The following is a 20,000-nucleotide window of genomic DNA, read 5'->3' as shown; positions in this document are numbered from 1 at the left end:
CCCAATCAAAGGGAATTAGCAGCCTTAGAGAGAGAAAAGCTGCTAAGGAAAAGAGCCATCCAACCAGTCCCACCTGACCAGACAGGATCCAGGTTTTACTGGAGGTTATTTTTTAGTGCCAAAAATTACCAGGGACTAGAAACCAATCCTAGATCTCAACCTATTGAACAAATTTATCAAACCTCAAAAATTCCAGATGGTCACGATATAGTCCATTCTTCCCTTCCTAGGGAGGGATAACTGGATATGCTCTATAGACCTCCTGGACATGTACTACCACATAAAGATGGATCACCACTCCTGGAGGTTTCTCCGCTGCCGGCTGAGAGCCAATCACTACCAGTTCAGGGCACTGTCATTTGGTCTCTCGACAGCCCCCCCGAGTGTTCACCAAATGTATGGCAGTTGTGGTAGCTCATCTTCAACTACAAGGAGTTTCCCTATCTAAATGACTGGTTCCTTACCACTCCGACCAGGAATCTTCTAGTCCGCAGCCTCTCTTACACTCAAGCTCTCACTCAAGCTTCCCTCCCCCCTCACAGGCTTTTGAAAATAAGACACCATATCCAAGACCTTCTTCCTCAGACCTATGTACCAGCATGTCTTGTACTGCAACTCTTGGGCTCCATGGCAGCTGCCATTACATTAGTACCACTGGCAAGACTGCACATGAGAATCCTGCAGTGGCTCCTTTCCGCACAATGGTCATTGCTAACTCACTCACTCAGCCACATGATACAGCTTACAAACAGTTGCAAGGAAGAAATGCTATGGTGGATGAAGCCACAAATGAATCTTTGGTGTCAACCTTTCTGTCTTCCCTAGCCCACAGCCATGGTGACCACGGACGCTTCACTGTTAGGGTGGGGCATTTTCAGGGAAAGTCTGTTCAAGGCACCTGGTCCCCCATAGAGGCCAACTTACACATAAATGTCCTGGAACTGAGGGCAGTTCTCTTAGCGTTGCAAGTGTTCCATGCATCCCTTACCTTGGGGACCATTGCAATTCTGTCAGACATGTCAGCCGTCTGGTATATCAACAAGCAAGGTGGAACCAGGTCTTAGCCCCTGTGTCAGGAAGCCATGACAATTTGGCACTGGGCGATAGTTTCAAACCACTTTCTTATAGCAACAAACATTCCTGGGAGTTCCAACCTTATTGCAGACAATCTGAGCAGGAACATCCTGATGCCTCACGAGTGGTCCCTCAACCCTGTAACAGCAGATCGGATCTTCCAGCACTGGGGCAAGCCTTGCTGCGACCTGTTTGCTTCCCCTGTAAACTACAAATGCAGAAGCTATTTTGCCCTGTTCCCCCCTCAGGGGGAACCAACGAGGGATGCTCTAATGCACGATTGGCCCCCGGATCTTCTGTATGCCTTTCCCCCATTTCCCCTCATCCCAAAATTTCTCTAGAAAGCTCAGAGGTTGAGAAGCAAAGTGATCCTCATTGCCCCCTACTGGCCACATCAAGTCTGGTTCCCATTTCTATGGCCTCATCTGATTCACAGTCCATGGATCCTGGATCATTCCCAGGACCTGTTATCTCATCCTCAGGGACTGATTCATCCGAACCTGTACAGTCTCAAGCTCACAGCTTGGTTCCCCCACTTCTAGTGATTGCCAGGCTGCCTGACATCCCATCTCCTGTTTGTGAAATTCTTCTGGCCTCACACAAACCTTCCACTAGAAACGTTTATTCTAGTAAATGGACTAGGTTCTCTATTTGGGCCAAAGATCAGAACTTAGACCCTTTCTCTATGCCTGTTCAAAAGATCCTACAGTACCTGACTATTCTTTTACATGCAGGAGCCTCAGCTTCAACGATCACTGTACATTTAGCAGCTATCACCAATTTTCATAATGGTCTTGATAATTCTTCAGTTATGTCACATCGCCTATGCAAGACCTTTTTGAAGGGAGTATTACATGTTAAACCTCCGGTCAAGCCTCCCCTAGAACCCTGGGACTTGACTCTGGTGCTTCAGTCTCTCACAGGCTCTCCCTTTGAGCCCTTTGATTCATGTGATTTGAAATTTTTGTCATGGAAAACCAAACTTCTAGTAGCACTCACCTCAGCGAGAAGAGTATCTGAGCTGCAGGCCTTGAGTATCAAGAGGCCTTACTTGATCTTCCACAAGGATAGGGTGTCCCTTCGTACTGACCCTTCCTTCTTGCCCAAGGTCATTTCTGGCTTTTCCATTAACCAATCTACTGACCTGACGGTTTTCTTCCCTCGGCATTCTAATAGAGGGGAGCACCTTTTGCACACCCTTGATGTGCATCGGCAGCTTCGTTGTTATTTGGACAGGATTAAATCTTTCAGGAAAACAGATTAATTGCTTGTGGCCTTTGCAGGACCCATATTGGGTAAACCTGTTTCCAAAGTGACTTTATCCTCCTGGCTTAGAAATGTCATTACCTTTATCTACCAACAGAATAATCTATCCTTACCTTCCAGATTAAAGGCTCATTCTACCAGATCTATGGCTACTTCTGTAGCTTTTCATTCCAGAGCCTCTATGGATGATATATGTGCAGCAGCCACTTGGGCAAGACCTCATACCTTTATATCTCATTACAAATTGGATTTTACCTCCTGAGGATGAGCATCTTTTGGTTCTATGGTGCTCAGGAATATCCTCCCTTAGGGCCACCCAGGACTGAAGCTGGGGACTCAGTCCTAGCTGTAATGAAAAAACAAAGATTTACATCAGATAATGAAGTTATGTCTTACCATAGCTTTCCATCTGTGTTGTAGATCTTTGTTCATTCATTACTTCCCGCCCTCCTTCCCCCTACTTGGACTCCTGGTGCACTTTAGGAACTCCTGGTTAGGGTATTTGCTTAGACAGAGCTTCCTACTATCTTTTCTATTACTACATCATTTATCTAGGCTGGGCAAACTTCATCTGGAGTAACTAGGAGAGGGGCATTATGGGTAGGTCTTAGCTGAGAGTTTTTGGCTTGCGCGAGCTGGGAAATGGCCGTATCAGTTCCGAGGACGGAATAGAGGTCCTAGCTGTAATGAATGAACAAAGATCTACAACACAGATGGAACGTTATGGTAAGACATAACTTCATTTTCAGTTTTTGGTGTTGGAACAGGTTGATGTTTTCTTTGGTAACACAGATACCTACTTGGAACTAAGGGAACTTAAGTGGCAGCAACTGTTGAACTCTGAAGCTTCCCCTGGTTTAAATGAAAATATAAACATAAAATGTGCTCTGAGATGGTTTAACTGATTAATTTGCATATATTCAGTTTTACAAAGTGTTCTTTTGTTCAGTTTGAATGTATGCTGCTAGTTCATTGGTTAATGTATATAAGCATTAATAAGATTCTAATGTTCTCTCACATGGTATACTGGTAGTTCATTGGTTAATGTGTATAAGCATTAATAAGATTCTAATGTTCTCTCACATGGTATACTGGTAGTTCATTGGTTAATGTGTATAAGCATTCATAAGATTCTAATGTTCTCTCACATGGTATACTGGTAGTTCATTGGTTAATGTGTATAAGCATTCATTAGATTCTAATGTTCTCTCACATGGTATACTGGTAGTTCATTGGTTAATGTGTATAAGCATTAATAAGATTCTAATGTTCTCTCACATGGTATACTGGTAGTCCATTGGTTAATGTATATAAGCATTAATAAGATTCTAATGTTCTCTCACATGGTATACTGGTAGTTCATTGGTTAATGTATATAAGCATTAATAAGATTCTAATGTTCTCTCACATGGTATGTATCTTAGAGAAACACTGGAGTGAGGAACCAACCACAAGGAATGCAGGTGGAAATCTTCTGAATAAACCACTGGTATTCCGCCAAAAAAACTGATGGCAATCCGTTGTATAATCCAAAGAAATTCTTTATTTAAAATACAGAGAATAAGCGCTTTCGCGTGGTAAGTCCACGCTTCATCAGATATCAATTAAAACAGGACGTACACTGGTATATAACCGCTAAAACGCGGGATGGTATGTATCTTAGTTTTTATCATACTGTTATTCAAATGTATTGCATTCTGAAGAAGTTCTACTACCTATAAAGAATGAAAACTTAATTATCTGTTCTTAGTCTGCGTATTTTTATTTGGGTGGCCACGGTGGTGCAGCAGTTAGCATTGCCGCCTCACAGCAAGAGGTTCTCTAGTTCAATCCTCGGCTGGGGAGCCTTCTGTGTGGAGTCTGCATGTCCTCCCTGTGGTCTCATAGGTTTCCTCTGGGTGCTCCAGTTTCCTCCCACATCCCAAAGACATGCTGTAGATGGATTGGATACTCTAAATTGGCCCTAGGAGTGTGTGCGTGTATGTGCCTTCTGTGGAAGGTTTGGTGCCGGGCTGGCAACTCGACACTGTAAAAAACTCCACTGCCAATCATGAGTGAACAGGTGATCCGCTGTGGCGACCCCTAACCGAGAAAAGCTGAAAGAAGAAGAAGTCTGCACATTTTTATTTATTTAAATATTTAAAAGTTTATCTGTTGTTGCAGCCGCTATTCATTTTATTTATTTTTTTATATTTAAAAGTTTGCAAAGTATAAGTATTATCTCTTCTATTTTTGCAGTTATATCACAATATCTGTATTTATATATATATATATATATATATATATATATATATATATATATATATATATATATATAGGGTCTCCTTTCAAATCCTGTATTGCCATAAGGTTAAAAGATACAAGATCAAGATGAAAAATCAAAAAATATTTTTATTGAAACTTTAAAAAGTCCAGTTTTACAGTACTGAAAAACAAAAGTCAGTCGTAAGGTTCCTGCTCTCCACCAATACAAAATACCCAAAAAAGTGAAGAAAATTCAATTTCAAAACAACAATTTAACAGTCGTTCAAACTACTGCACAATTCCATAGACAAATAACTTAATAACAGCACCAATATTCCAGTTATACTGTACATACATACCCTACCGAGTGCACATAAGCAAGTCCCACGTAAAACAAGCCCACCACTGAAAAGTCCAGAACCATAATGTATTTTTTTTTTACATTTTTGCAGAGGGCTGTGCCCTCTGTACTCCCCATTCCCCCTGTAAATTAAATATACCAACTCTGAGATTGCACTACATTTAGGAAAAGGGTAAATGCCTACGGCCCATGCACATCTGCATGCGACCTGCCCGTACAGTACCACTAATGCTTCTTCTGTTAAACCCTGATTTACAACTGATGAAAATATCCTTCAATTATAAACACTCCTTTTTCGGTGATATTGTACTTGAGGGCCTCACCACTTCGTTTTGCGCAGAAGTGGACGTGTCGCGAATTGAGTGACAGATGCAGTGGACCCGGGCTATGCAACAGTCTGTAAATTACGAAAAACTGGCCTGTGATGGTCCTATTCTCAAAACAATCATTTCACTGTGCGTTGAGTCAGCAGAACTAATTCAGGAAGTTTTATAAAACATCAATACTCTGCGGCTTTTACAAGTATAGCTGTATTAATAGCTATTATATATAAGCCAGACTTCATGCTACATTTTCAAAAGTCTTATCTATTACATTTAAGAAAAAAAAAAAAGTAGGTACGAGTGTGTGTGTGTGTGTGTGTGTGTGTGTGTGTGTGTGTGTGTGTGTGTGTGTGTGTCTGTGTGTGTGTGTGTGCGTGTGTGTGGAAGCTGAAATAACCAGTAATAAAAGAAGTGGACATAAGAGCGTAGAAAGAAAGTACCACAGTCTTACCTAAAGCTTCCTCCTCGGGGTCACAGCGTGGAGCACAGTGTGCTAATAAAATAACTGTGTTCAGAATAAGCACAGATGTAATCATTTTTTGGTGATATTGTACTTGTAAGGACTCCCCTTGTTGTACGTTCGGAGGGAATGCATATTCATGAATGACATATCATGGGGTGGGTTTTGGGCGGGGCTTGCTACTGCGCATCTGGTGAGGCCCTCAAGTACAATATTGCCCCTTTTTCTTAGTGGTATGTTAAAGTTACCTATAGTACTACAACGACTCCAGGAACACCCACCATATTTTGTTTAGGTGCACAGCAGGGAGCCTTAAAGTGACAGCGTCCTTTTCAACTAGTACGTTCAGTTCGGTATTGTGAAACTCGACTTTATAAAGTTTCAGTAAAAAAAAATTTTGGCTTTTTCAGCTCGATCTTATATATCTATACAAACACAGCTCTCAAACTCTAAATGGAAGAATAAGCGACAACGCCAAAAATAATATTGGGGCAAAGGACTAAAATTGGGGAGTACAGTGTAATGTTGCTCTTGTGTACTTAAAAACGTTGCTAGAATAACAGTGTTGTGTTATTTGTTACCTGAAGGAGGTCTGAAACTCAAATGGCTATTAGTGACTGCAGTCATAATCCATTTTTTCAGAAAAACACAAATTTTTATATGACCAGACCAAACATACTATGCAAAATTAAGGACATTCTTTTAAATTAGGGACAACTGTAGTATCTGTCTCCCTGTCCCTCTGTCACACACACACGTATATGTAACTGTACATACATACACACACACACACACACACACACACACACACACACACACACACACACACACACAGACACACACACAGACACACACACACACACACACACACATTAATTCTGTACACACCGCGGCATGTGCACACACTACCCTGGGTTTTCTCTATATCGATTATTTACAACATACATAAATGCTGATGTCTTTTTTCAATGATTACAGTCTAAAACTGAATCATTTGTCATTAGTTTAAAAAATAAAGGAAAATCAGTATCAGCAACCTCTCAGAAAGAAGTCTAATTCCTTTCCAGTTTTACCCAGCGCGGCACAGATATTTTGTGGTCTGATTGGGTGATCTGCTGTTGATGTCATGAGTCACTGCAGCTTTGGGTAGTCTGTCAGGAAATAGCTGACAAGACATTACATCCCCAGAGCAAGAAGGTATTCTGTTTAAAAAAATAAAACATGGTTTAGCTGGGGTACCATTTTTTTTTTTTTATTATTTTAAAAGATACGGCAATCTGGCCATTGATTCCCCCACAGTAGCGAGGACTAGATTAAGGCTGTTAGCTCCTCTATTAGGTTTATGGCTAGTTGTCTAGGATGTTTGCGTTGAAAAAGTTCACAAATCTTTGGACCTGCATGTTTGAGGTTGTGTATGATTCCGTGTTTATAGTGGGGTAATTTGTAACCCATGAAAATGGTATGGCGCTGAACAGGGAGTGTCTCCATTGCATTTAAGTAGGTAGTATGGGCTTCCTAGGACATCGAAGGGGATCTATTAGCTTGCAAAGAAATTGGATGGAGCTTTACTTGTACATAGCTCTCAATTATACAGATTTTCGCAGAATTCCAGATTTTTGCCTAATATTTTTTTTATCTGTTTTTCAAAAAATTGTGGTTTTGGCAAATTATTGGCAAATCATTAAATACTGAAGTTAGAAAATAATGACAGACATTTGAGTTTCAAACTTCATACCATTCAGAAAATTCATGCTAATGTAAAGCCTGTTATTCTATCAACTTTCTAAGTTTGTAAGAGCAATATTTAAAAATTGTCCCTACTTTTGGGCATTTGTCCCACTTTATTTATGGCTTTGTCCAGATTTCTTGCTCTAAGGTAGGCGTGTAAGTTGAAAGCTCAAATGCATTGTACTGTTTGACAAGACTTGAGGTGTGTTTGTATTTGGTGTACCTTGAGACTCCTTCACCCTTTGTCCCTTTCTGTACAGTAGATGGTCTAAATGTGTGAAAAGCATTATAGGCTTGTACTGCTGGGTGCTGTCCACAGTTTCAAACTATGTCTCAGTAACTGCACAGACATCTATATTCTTCTGGGTGAAGGCAGCTTGAAAGGAGTGGAGTTTTTGTTTAGTCTGCAGGCATTGAGCAGTGACACCTTTAGGTTATCCTGGGTAGATTTAGCTATGTGAAAAAGTTGATCAGGTTGGCAAAGCCTAAAAAGCCAGTATGGAGGGGGACAAAAGTTTAGACAATATTCAAAAGCCTTGGGGAAACAGGTGCAGCCCATCCTTGGCAAAGCAGGGTGGTCTGTCAACCATATCCTCCCAGGTGAACAAATATTCTACCCCATTCAACTGACACCAAATATTGAGCCAATTATTAAAGTTATGTATGTTTTGTTCATATTGTTACATCATCTACAGAGAAGGCAGAATGCTGCTCAATGCTAGGCTCATACCAGCCTGGGACATGTAGTCCGAGAAGTTCATCATGTCTCAAAGCTAGCCTCATACCAGCCTGGGAAACACAGTCCGAGAACACCAGCATGTCTCAGTGCTGGGCTCATACCAGCCTGGGATATATAGTCCAAGAGCACCATCATGTCTCAATGTTAGGCTCATACCAGCCTGGGACATTTAGTCTGAGAGCACCAGCATGTCTCAGTGCTAGGCTCACACCAGCCTGGGACACATAGTCCGAGAGCACCAGCATGTCTCAGTGCTAGGCTCATACCAGCCTGGGACATATAGTCCGAGAGCACCATCATGTCTCAGTGCTAGGCTCATACCAGCCTGGAACATATAGTCCGAGAGCACCATAATATCTCAATGATAGACTCATACCAGCCTGGGAAATTTAGTCCGAGAGCACCATCATGTCTCAATGTTAGGCTCATACCAGCCTGGGACATATAGTCTGAGAGCACCAGCATGTCTCAATACTAGGCTCATACCAGCCTGGGACATTTAGTCTGAGATCACCAGCATGTCTCAGTGCTAGTCTCATACCAGCCTAGGACATATAGTCTGAGAGCACCAGCATATCTCAGTGTTAGGCCAGCCTGGGACATATAGTTCGAGAGCACCATCATGTCTCAATGCTAGGCTCATATCAGCCTGGGACACATAGTCCGAGAACACCATCATGTCTCAATGCTAGGCTCATACCAGTTGGGACACATAGTCCGAGAGCACCATCATGTCTCAATGCTAGGCTCATACCAGTTGGGACACACAGTCCGAGAGCACCATCATGTCTCAATGCTAGGCTCATACCAGTTGGGACACATAGTCCAAGAGCACCAGCATGCCTCGCTTCATATTGTCTAGCAAGGTGTGCCTTAAGTCATTCACACCCACATGGACTATGACTGAGTCACATCTTAAGTCATTCACACCCAGGTGGACTATGACTGAGTCACATATAGTCTAGGGAGGTATGTCTTAAGTCATTCACACCCACATGGACTATGACTGAGTCATGCTGGTACCTGTGGTTCAGTAACCTGAGTGCTTGCATGATTTGGTGGATCCTGATCCCTGATAAGCAGCTGACTGTGACCCTCTCCTTACTCAGCATGGTGAATGATTCATCTGTGTGTCTCACAATAGAGTGTCCTATGGTTTTATGGGCTCAGAAGTTGACACCTTTTGATTTGGCCATATGTGTTGTGGTGGGTATTTTTTTGTAAAGTTCTTTGAGGTTGCTGAGGAGACTTATTGTAAGGCAGCATCTAGAAGGCCTCTGAGGTTTGCGAAGGTTACATTTAAGAGCCTTAGCATGTGTGAGTCTGTGTGTCTTGTTCATTCTATGTGTGGTGGGTGTAGTGTGTGTGTGTGTGTGTGTGTGTGTGTGTGTGTGTGTGTGTGTGTGTGTGTGTGTGTGTTTGTGTGTGTGTATTTTTGACAATCTGTTTGGTATTTTTACTGTTAGTTAGTCTATCTCCTGATGCAGTCACTATCACTCATGAGCAGCACCCCAACATACTTAAACACCTCCTTTTTAAGTAGCTGTACCTCCCCTCCTTTCTACTAGGAAGCAACCACTCTACTCTGCAAAAGAAACTTGATCTCTGATTTGTAGTCAGTGATTCTCATAACAGCGTCACACTCGGTTTACTATCAAAATGACAAAGGGACATACTTTGCAGATGGAAAATCGAACCGTAGGTGTTCGATTTCCATGTGGCCAAGTATGATATTACCAAAAGTTCACATCAGTTAATGCTACTCTGCATTTGCCAATATGAACTCGACGTAATGTACAGTGATTGCGGAATAGTGCGGATTGGGACATTCACCCCTTTCCTCACTGTAGTGCAATCTTGGAGTTGGAATATACAGTTAGCAGGGGTGTGGGGGGCACAGCCCTCCACAGAGGGGTGCAGGGGGGCTTACCACTCTGCAAAAACGTGATGTGAGGTGTAGGTGTTTCACTTACCTGACCTCCTATATGGACATCATGTACTCTGTTCGGAGACAATGTCGAATTTGCTGAATTTGTTCAGCTGATTCAGCATTGTAAACTGCTGTATATTCTGACTTTAACTGTTTACTTTGATGTTATGAATGGCAGTTTGTTTTTCAGGTCGATATTTTGATAGTAAATGATCACACTCAGAGGTGAACTGCGCCAATATGTGCTGGAGATAGCAGTCATTTGAGGACATTTCTGAGTAGGCCGCAAGGTCCGTTAGCATTGCGACGTTCCATTACCCATAATTTCATGCGGCCATAAGTATTTGCAATAACCTTTCACCTTTCAACTCATTTCATCATCAAAGCAACTCCAGGAGCCCCAGTGCATTATTGGGAATGGATCTAAACAGCAGAAATGAGTTATGAGTACAGTATTGTACATAAAACTACATTTTTTTCCTGAAAACAATCCATCCAAATAGTCGAAAATGTACTCAGACTGCTTGCTAAGCATACTAACTGAACCTGTGCAGCAAAATGTAAGCAGATAGACTTATGAATACTTCATCTGCAAGCTAGACAAGTTTGAAGTTAATATAGTTAATTTAAATGTGCAATGCAGACTGTTTTTTCAATGAAAGTGCTTTACCATATTAAGCTGATGATTGTGTGGAATATAACGTCTTTTTTCTTCTCAACTGAATTATTAGGTGAAATCTTACTATAATCATGTGTATATAATGCAGAGTTATATATTTAAAGAAGAGTCTGATAATTATATTAGATAGCAGCTGCATGCTCATATGTGTCGTTACAAAATTACATTTGATGTTGGTCTTGCACCTAAAACAGACCTGCTCTATCTGTTAAACACCTTAAAGTAAAATATGCAACTGGAATGTATATTTTTCTCTAGGAATAGTTAACAGAGTCTTCTAGTATTGTAGAAATGATATATCAAGTTAAAACATCTTCTTTTAGGCTGTATTACTAAGCAAATGCTTGTATATAGAGGAAGCAAATAAGCTAAAAAATACGTATCTGTAATGCACATTTATTGAAGGTGAATAATAGAAGTATTATTATTTTGTTGTTAGAGTGACAGTAGTAATATTCAAAAATGCCTCTCTAGTATTATATTTGGTGTTCACAGATTTAGCTCATAAGATTGTATTGTACTGTGTGTTTTCTCTTTTCTTTACTTTGTCTTGATTAGTCAGGCATATGTATGTAACTACTCATATGTATGTAACTACTCATATGTATGTAACTACTCGTGTATGTAACTACTCGTGTATGTAACTACTCATATGTATGTAACTACTCATATGTATGTAACTACTCGTGTATGTAACTACTCATATGTATGTAACTACTCGTGTATGTAACTACTCGTGTATGTAACTACTCATATGTATGTAACTACTCATATGTATGTAACTACTCATATGTATGTAACTACTCGTGTATGTAACTACTCATATGTATGTAACTACTCATATGTATGTAACTACTCATATGTATGTAACTACTCGTGTATGTAACTACTCGTGTATGTAACTACTGTATGTAACTACTCATATGTATGTAACTACTCATATGTATGTAACTACTCGTGTATGTAACTACTCATATGTATGTAACTACTCGTGTATGTAACTACTCGTGTATGTAACTACTCATATGTATGTAACTACTCATATGTATGTAACTACTCATATGTATGTAACTACTCGTGTATGTAACTACTCATATGTATGTAACTACTCGTGTATGTAACTACTCATATGTATGTAACTACTCATATGTATGTAACTACTCATATGTATGTAACTACTCGTGTATGTAACTACTCATATGTATGTAACTACTCGTGTATGTAACTACTCATGTATGTAACTACTCATATGTATGTAACTACTCATGCACCTTCTGACTTGTTATAGCTTAAAAATAAAATGATAAAGGGATGTTTCTATGACTTACAGGGTTTTAATCTAAGAACTAATTATATTAATTGGAGTTTTAGTATATTTCTTTAGTTATAAGGCTATCCAAAGTATTTTGAGTATGTCAGCTAACATACTAAATATGTTTAAAAATGGTAAGATATTAAAAAAATAGATTCTGAATATGAGTGTAGAGAGGCTGCTATGCAGAGTTGATGTATATGGTTGTGTACGTTTGGAAAGTAGTAGGTAATTTTCACATCCCTCTGCTGTGTAAGATTTTTACCCAGATCCAGTCACAAATATCCTTTGATTTTGATTTTGTAAGTTATGTTTATCTATTGTTACAGAGGGATGGGTAATTAGGCACTCATGGGGGGGGGAGTAGGAGAACAGAAGTCACTATACAGAAAGTACTAACACAAATAAACAACAGTATCTCTTTATGATGTCAATTGCTTATTATGCTTTATTAACACTAATCAAGAAATATTTTTTAAACTTTCAGAAATAATATCTCTAGATTCATGGAACGTTAAGGGGGTTTCAGACAAAAGTAAAAGGAACCTAGTCATGCATATTATATATCAAAGTAAAACAATGATAACCTTTCTTCAAGAAACTCACCTGATCTCACAACTTTGGGACAAGGAGAGAAAAAGTAAAAGGGTCAAGCATATGGTAGCTGCAGGACTTAATTCGTCTTCTAGAGGGGTTGCTATTATAATTAACAAAACATATCAGGGGGAAATTGTTTCCACGAAAACTAACTTAAATGGCAGATGGGCGTTGTTTACATCTAAATACCATAGCATAGATAAACAATTACTTTTCCTAATTATCTATAGTCCCTGCTCTAACCAACAAACTTTTATTTATGAAATCTTTAACTTACTTATTGAATTCCCTAACCATTTTTATATAATCAGAGGAGACTGGAATGCACTAATGGAACCTGACAAATATAGATCCCATAAAGAAACCAAGCAACCGCATAGCATAAATATAACCCTTAGTGAACTACAAAATACTTTCAAACTATTCGATCCGTATGAGAATTTCCAACATGACAAAACCATATCTAGATATACCTTCTTTTCTACATCTCATAAATCTTGGTCAAGAATAGATGCCTTCCTAATCTCTCAATTCTTTCGGTCATATAAATTAAAATACTGCATTTCACCTAGATCTATCTCAGACCATTCAAAAATCAGTCTGTTCATAAACCTGCTAAACCTCAACCAAAACATGTCTTGCTTCAATAAGTGGACTTTAAATCCAAAAATTATTCAGAAACAAGAGGTAGCAAAAGAGATAAACAGTCTACTCACTCACTTAGATGAAGACAACATAATCGTTTTATAAGCAATGGAAAGCTGCTAAAGCAGTTATTAGAGGTGTCATAATTCAAAAATCTGCCTGGTTTAAGAAAAACTACAATGATACCAAAATAGAATCACAAATTGCATCAGCAGAACTAGAACTACAACAAAAATATTCAAAAGAATTAGAAGAAAAATGTATGGAATGGCAAAAACAACTACATAAACATTGCTTAGAAAACTTAACTTTTTTAGAAAGCAGGTCCTTATATCAGTACTCAGAATGGGCACAAACATCCTCAAGATTTTTAGCCAGGCTAATAAATATTAAGAGTGGCCCACCAAGAATCAAAGAGTAACATTATGAAGGACGCATAATTCAGGAAAACCAAGACATTTTAAATGTATTTGAGAACATATATAAAAGGCTGTACAACATGCACTTACCACCCTCAAATGAAAAATTTAAATAGTTCATTCAAAACCTAAAATTTCCACAAATTACACAAGAACAACAAAAACTTTTAGGGGGAAACACTTCACCTAACAGAGATAAAAGAAGCAATAAAAAATCTCAAGCCAGCTAAATCTCCAGGACCTGACGGATTCACCTCTGAATTTTATAAAATATTCTCAGAACCTGTTTCTAAAATTCTACTTAAAGTGTATAATTATATAGTACAACATGGGATAACAGACATATATATAAATAACTCTAAGACCATCCTTCTACTTAAACTGAATTCAGACCCAACGGACACGACTAATTATAGAGCAATAGTCCTCATAAACACTGGCTTTAAAATCTTTGCCCAAGTCTTAGCCAACAGGTTGAAGAATATACTCCCCTCTATTATATCTCATAATCAGCTGGGTTTTATGATAAATAGGCAAACAAGTGATAACACTCTGTTACTAGACATAGCTATCACACTACTTAAAACAGGTAAACATCCCAAATATGTTATTGCCACAGATGCTAGCAAAGCTTTTGATAGAGTAAATTTATACTTTTTATTTAATGTTATGCCTTTATTCAGATTTCCTCAAGAATTTATTAATAAAGTCAAGGTCTTATATTAGATGGCCTCTGCTTCCATTCAGATTAACAATAATAGAACAAAACCTATCCCCATTTCAAATGACACAAGACAAGGGTGTCCACTTTCTCCCTACCTCTTTAATTTATATCTCGTACCCCTACTTCTTTTTATATCACAAAAACCTTTCCTACACATTCCAAGAGTATTAAATACTAAAATTATATATTCGGCATTTGCTAATGACTTAAATATATACCTACAACTCCCCACAACAGATCTTCCCAAAATACTGACAGCCACTGAAAAATTCTCAGAGATTTCAAATTACAAACTTAATCCCAACAAATCGCGTCTCTTCCATTAAATCTCATTGGACATATGCACTTTTACTTCCCGGAAAGTGAGATTAAGCTAATTTATCAACTAAAATACTTGGGGGTAATATATACCCCTAATTTTACTGACATCATTAAAAATGATTTAACTCACACCTGGAATACAATTGAAAATGACATGAACAGATGGAAAAATATCAACATCTTTGTTATCAAAAAGTAGTGTCGTCAAGATGAACCTGCTGCCAAGAATTATTTTCCAAATGAACACTACCTTCACAATTATACCCCAAAAATGTTTATAGTTATGTAAAGAACTATATCCAGATTTATTTGGTATCCCAAAGCTACTAGAATTAAGTATGAAAAGGTTATACTTCCTAAATCTAAAGGTGGATTAGGGTTACCTGATTTTAAACTGTACTATAGTATTATTAATGCATATAGGCTATGTCAAATTTTAAATCACGAATCAAACACAAATGTATGGTCCTCCTTATGGTCTAGAATTTGGTATGAACAAATTAAGACATTTGGGTGCAATCCTAGGGCTCTCCTATTCCTAAATTCAAATCAAAAATATATCTATGTTAAGAACTTACATCCACGTATTAAACAAATGGTATTAATTACTCAAAAGCTCTTTTCATCTGTACAATTATTAATTGCACTCCTTTTACTGCAACCTATACACCTTAATCCTAATTTACTATTAAATAATAACTGATAAACTTGCAGGATTATCCCCTAATAAGAGATCTTACAGTATGGGAAATTTACAAATGGAAGGAATGTGATATAACACAATTACGAGAAAAATTAAATCTCCCAAAGAAATACATAAATATTATAAACTCACCCCGATACCTTGTAAACGCCAAATTTCCACCTGATAATTTTGATAAACAAGACACAAATTTATCCCAGTTAATTCTAAAAAATCTAGCAACCAAGAGGTAAACAATTTCCAGAGTCTACAAACTTATAATTGATATAAAACATCAGAATTGTACTTTATTTTCCTCATACTGGCAACCCCCGCCCCCCACAAATGAATGAACAAGATAAAAAAGATGCCATTGAAAACAAAAAAAGTCCATTCAAAAAGTTGCTTTACACACAACTTATGATTAACAATAATGCATATTTTATCCCTCAATAAATTAGTAAATTTAATAACAAATACCCACCTGGATGTCCTCACTGCACTAAACAACCAGCAGACATTCTCCATGTTATGTGGGAATGTAATAAAGTTCATAACCTATGGTGTTCATTAAGGGCAAGGCTAGAGAAAATGGGCTACCAAAAAAGTACTTTATCCTGGGAAACGGCTATACTGCACATTAATATAAATAATCTTCCAATAGTCTTAAAGCATGTCCTCATGTCCATCTGTGCTCTTGTCTATATTACAAAGAATTGGACCCTTGCAACCCACTCTCATGGGAAGGTTTTGGCAATTTAACAATCAAATACATCTCCTCCCACAAGCTACTATATGTTACTAAGATACATAAATACTACCAAGAGTATTGGGAATACCTATTAGATTTCATTCTCAAGAAGTAAAAATATTAATTTTAGAAGTGAAATATTCAGTATATGTAAGAAAGTCAATAAGGATATATTTAGAACCTTATTATCATTGTCATTCTATAAATCTTTATGTTGATAAGCTGTTCACAGATAAATGTACGGTATGTTAAGGTTGTAATTTATCTTTCCCTCGTATGTGTAATATCCCCCTAAATAGTAAATGGTTACTGTTTTGTTTCTTCTTATCACTGCAAAATAAGTGGTTAGTACAAAAAAAATTGGCTTCTTGAAGTGACTTATTTTGTATAAATTGTATATAGGTTGTTATGGTTTGTTGTATGTTGTATGTGTTTTTTGTTGTCAAATGTCTCATATGTTGTAATCCTAAAAAACTGCAATAAAGGAATTTTTGAAAAATAAAAAAGGACAAGATAACAACATCTGCAAGTTGTAACTCTCATGTACCCAAAATGGACATTCTGCAAACCTCAATTTTAGCCTTGAAATCCTGCACATGAAAATCCTAAACAAGAGAGAGACAAGACTTGACAGAGACTTATGCTCATCTTGAATGTATTTAGTTCAATAACAGTAATTTAAACACAAGTAAGAATATAAGCACAACTTTCTTCAAATGGCCTTTACTAACAGTTAAATAATGCATTTTTCTGGTCTTGTAATTAAGTCTATCATGTGCACATATTCAATATTTAATGGAGTTAACCACATGAATGCACGTAATGCCATTGTGCTGTTCTAAATTGATCTGATGAAGCCTCACGTAGTTATTGGCAGTTAGGAGAAAACATGTTAGATTTCTGAGTTTATTACTTTGTTCTTTGTCCTTACTTGCATCAGTTTCAGTAACAGCAGTAAAATGATGTTTCTAAAGGCCAAAATATATCTTTTCGTTTGTCAGCATAGTCCCCCAACTATTGCCTTATCTCTAAGTTTATGTAAGAAATCTCCCTAGGCTCAATTTATGTGCCCTGAGGCAATGCTGCCTTCCTGCCTTGAATAGATTCACCACTTCCTGTTATTTAACCCTAAGCTTCACACATTTAGTTTTTCTCTTTTCAACAAGGATTCACAAATTTGTGATAACCCTCCCATCAAAGGCTTAGCTTGTGTTAGTTTACAACTTGTATCATCTGCACTGTTTTAGTATATAAGACTATTAGCAGTAGACCTATTTTTATATTATACTTAAAGGAGAACCGCACCCACAGACTCAAAAAACATGTTTTATTTCATCATGGTTTGGTGTTTCCTACATTTTAACACCACTCTGGGACTATTTGCAGGTTTTTAACTATTTTTATATGCAATTTCTGAGTCTGACCACATGGGGTCTGGCATCTTGAAGTCATTCTGATTGTTTAGTCAGCCTCTAGGTATCCTATAATTCAGTGCTTGTCTATAAAAAATGACATCAAATAGGTTTCTTTCTTCCTAAAGCTCCTGTCACTGCACTGATCTTACATGCATACACAACTGTCTTTCAGTCAGTTAGTTTTAAGTAACATTTCATGCCGTTCAATGACTACTTAAAACACAAACAGTGCAAGTGCCACAGAACAGACTTTCAAAGTCCTTTTTACTGCTGCTTCTTTTTAGAATGGATAAACTGCAGTCTTTTGTGAAACCTGAATTTGTACTACTTTGACTCATCTCCCATGCCCCTTCACACCTAACTTCCCTACCTGTAAAAGTGCTAAGGGTAATTTTAGAGCTGTTACCATGATTGGTAGCTCACAGCAGGAGACTTGACTCGTGTACTGTTTCCTTGTTCTAGCCTTTACTTTCTGTATGGGTAGGGGAAGGACCAGGAAGCTGTGATATTACAGCATGGGTTGATTTTTAGGACGGCAGTGGTGGTGTCAGTTTGGTGAGGGAAATGGTCAGAAAACTACCTGTGTCCAGTGGCCTTGATGACATCAGTGAATTGGAGACTTTTCTAGGGCGGGACAAAAGTTTTTTGAAAGTGAAACCAACACAGTACAGTGAGGTACTGTACTAGTAGACAGAAACAGTCAGTTTAAAATATTGTAAATGCTGTATTGTTGTTTATTTATAGCAGGGACAGTACATGTGGAGAAAAAAAGACAGAAGTTGAGCATTTAATAATAGAATCCCATTGTTGTCCTTTAACGTTCCTTTGTACTGTATTGATCTATGAATTGTTTTCTACTTGTTTCAATTACAGATGGATTAATATCTTGCTTATACATAATCATCAGGTAAATTCAGTTTACTACCAAGGACTAGACAGTCCATACAGCTGCATATTTCCCCACTTTCCCTAGACATCTCTGTACAAGACACACTAGAGACTCACTGATTCCCATGGTGGGAACTGCACTTTGCTGTTTTATAGGAATTACTACTCTGGCAACTAGGACTTTTGACAGTGTTACTGACAACCTCCTAGAATGTACCTGTTTTGACAGCATTTAGATAGAACAAACTGAAACAGAAATCAGCTATCTCTCTTGTCATTTAACGCTGTTTGGTTCACTGTCGTAGAATGCTGCAATTTATCATAGACCTAGTAAACACAGAGTGGTTTCTTGATCCTCTGAATACATTTATAATTGATATATCACTAGAAAGTTGAATTCACCCTGTCATGAAAAGGTTGGTATGCTACCTGGGATTCACTTCATAACACTGAAACTTCAAATTACTGAAAATGACAAAACTTCATAATACTGAAGACCAAAATACTCAAAGCTCAAAATACTGAATACTCAAAATACTGAAACTCAAAATACTGAAAACACATATTATGCGTAAACTCAGCTTAAACAACATAAATCATAGCAATTTCTACCAAATATGCAGGGGCAAGCCCTGCACTTCCACCCTGCTAATTATATATATCTACTTCAAGATTGCACTTAACTACACTATGTGCAATCTTGGAGTTGATATATTTAATTAACCGGGGTGTGTAGAGCCCCACATGGGGGTGCAGGGGCTTGCCCCTGCATATATTTGGTAGAAATTGTTATGATTTATGTTGTTTAAGCTGAGTTTATGCATAATATGTGTTTTCAGTATTTTGAGTTTCAGTATTTTGAGTTTTCAAGATTTTGAAGTTTCAGTATTTTGGTTTCAGTGTTTTGAGTTTCAGTATTTTGATATTTCAATGTTATGAAGTGAATCCGCTACCTGACATGAAGGATACAAGGTAGGTTATCCCAGTCACAGGTTCAGCCAGATTGTCCTGACTAGCTGTAGTTATGATTACTACAGCATAATACTATAATATTTTAGGATTTTAATTTGACTAGTTGTCACATAATTTTTAATACTTGTTGCCCCATCTTAACATGGCAAATAGCATCTACTTATCACATAACAGATAAAATCATGTACTTTACGTAGCCAGGGACAAGATTTGTATAAAGTGTTTGTATCAATTAGGTACTAGCCACATAGGTTAGGAATAGAGCACATAAGCTATAACTTATTAGCTACCAATAGGAGTATATATACAGAACTGGTATGAAAGGTGAGACTTACCTATTGTAGCTTGGATGAACAGCCTATGGGATACATTTATGATCCCAGCTCCATTTGATTAAAAATGATCCCTGTGTTAAAGCAGATAAATACTGCATGTTGTATAAACTGGATTTAGATCTGACAAAGCTCTTT

This window comes from Protopterus annectens, chromosome 3.part1 (genome assembly GCF_019279795.1).
Source record: "Protopterus annectens isolate FY-2018-M chromosome 3.part1, PAN1.0, whole genome shotgun sequence".
In the NCBI taxonomy this organism is placed as follows: Eukaryota; Metazoa; Chordata; order Ceratodontiformes; family Protopteridae; genus Protopterus; species Protopterus annectens.
Note: the sequence above shows the minus strand (reverse complement) of the source record.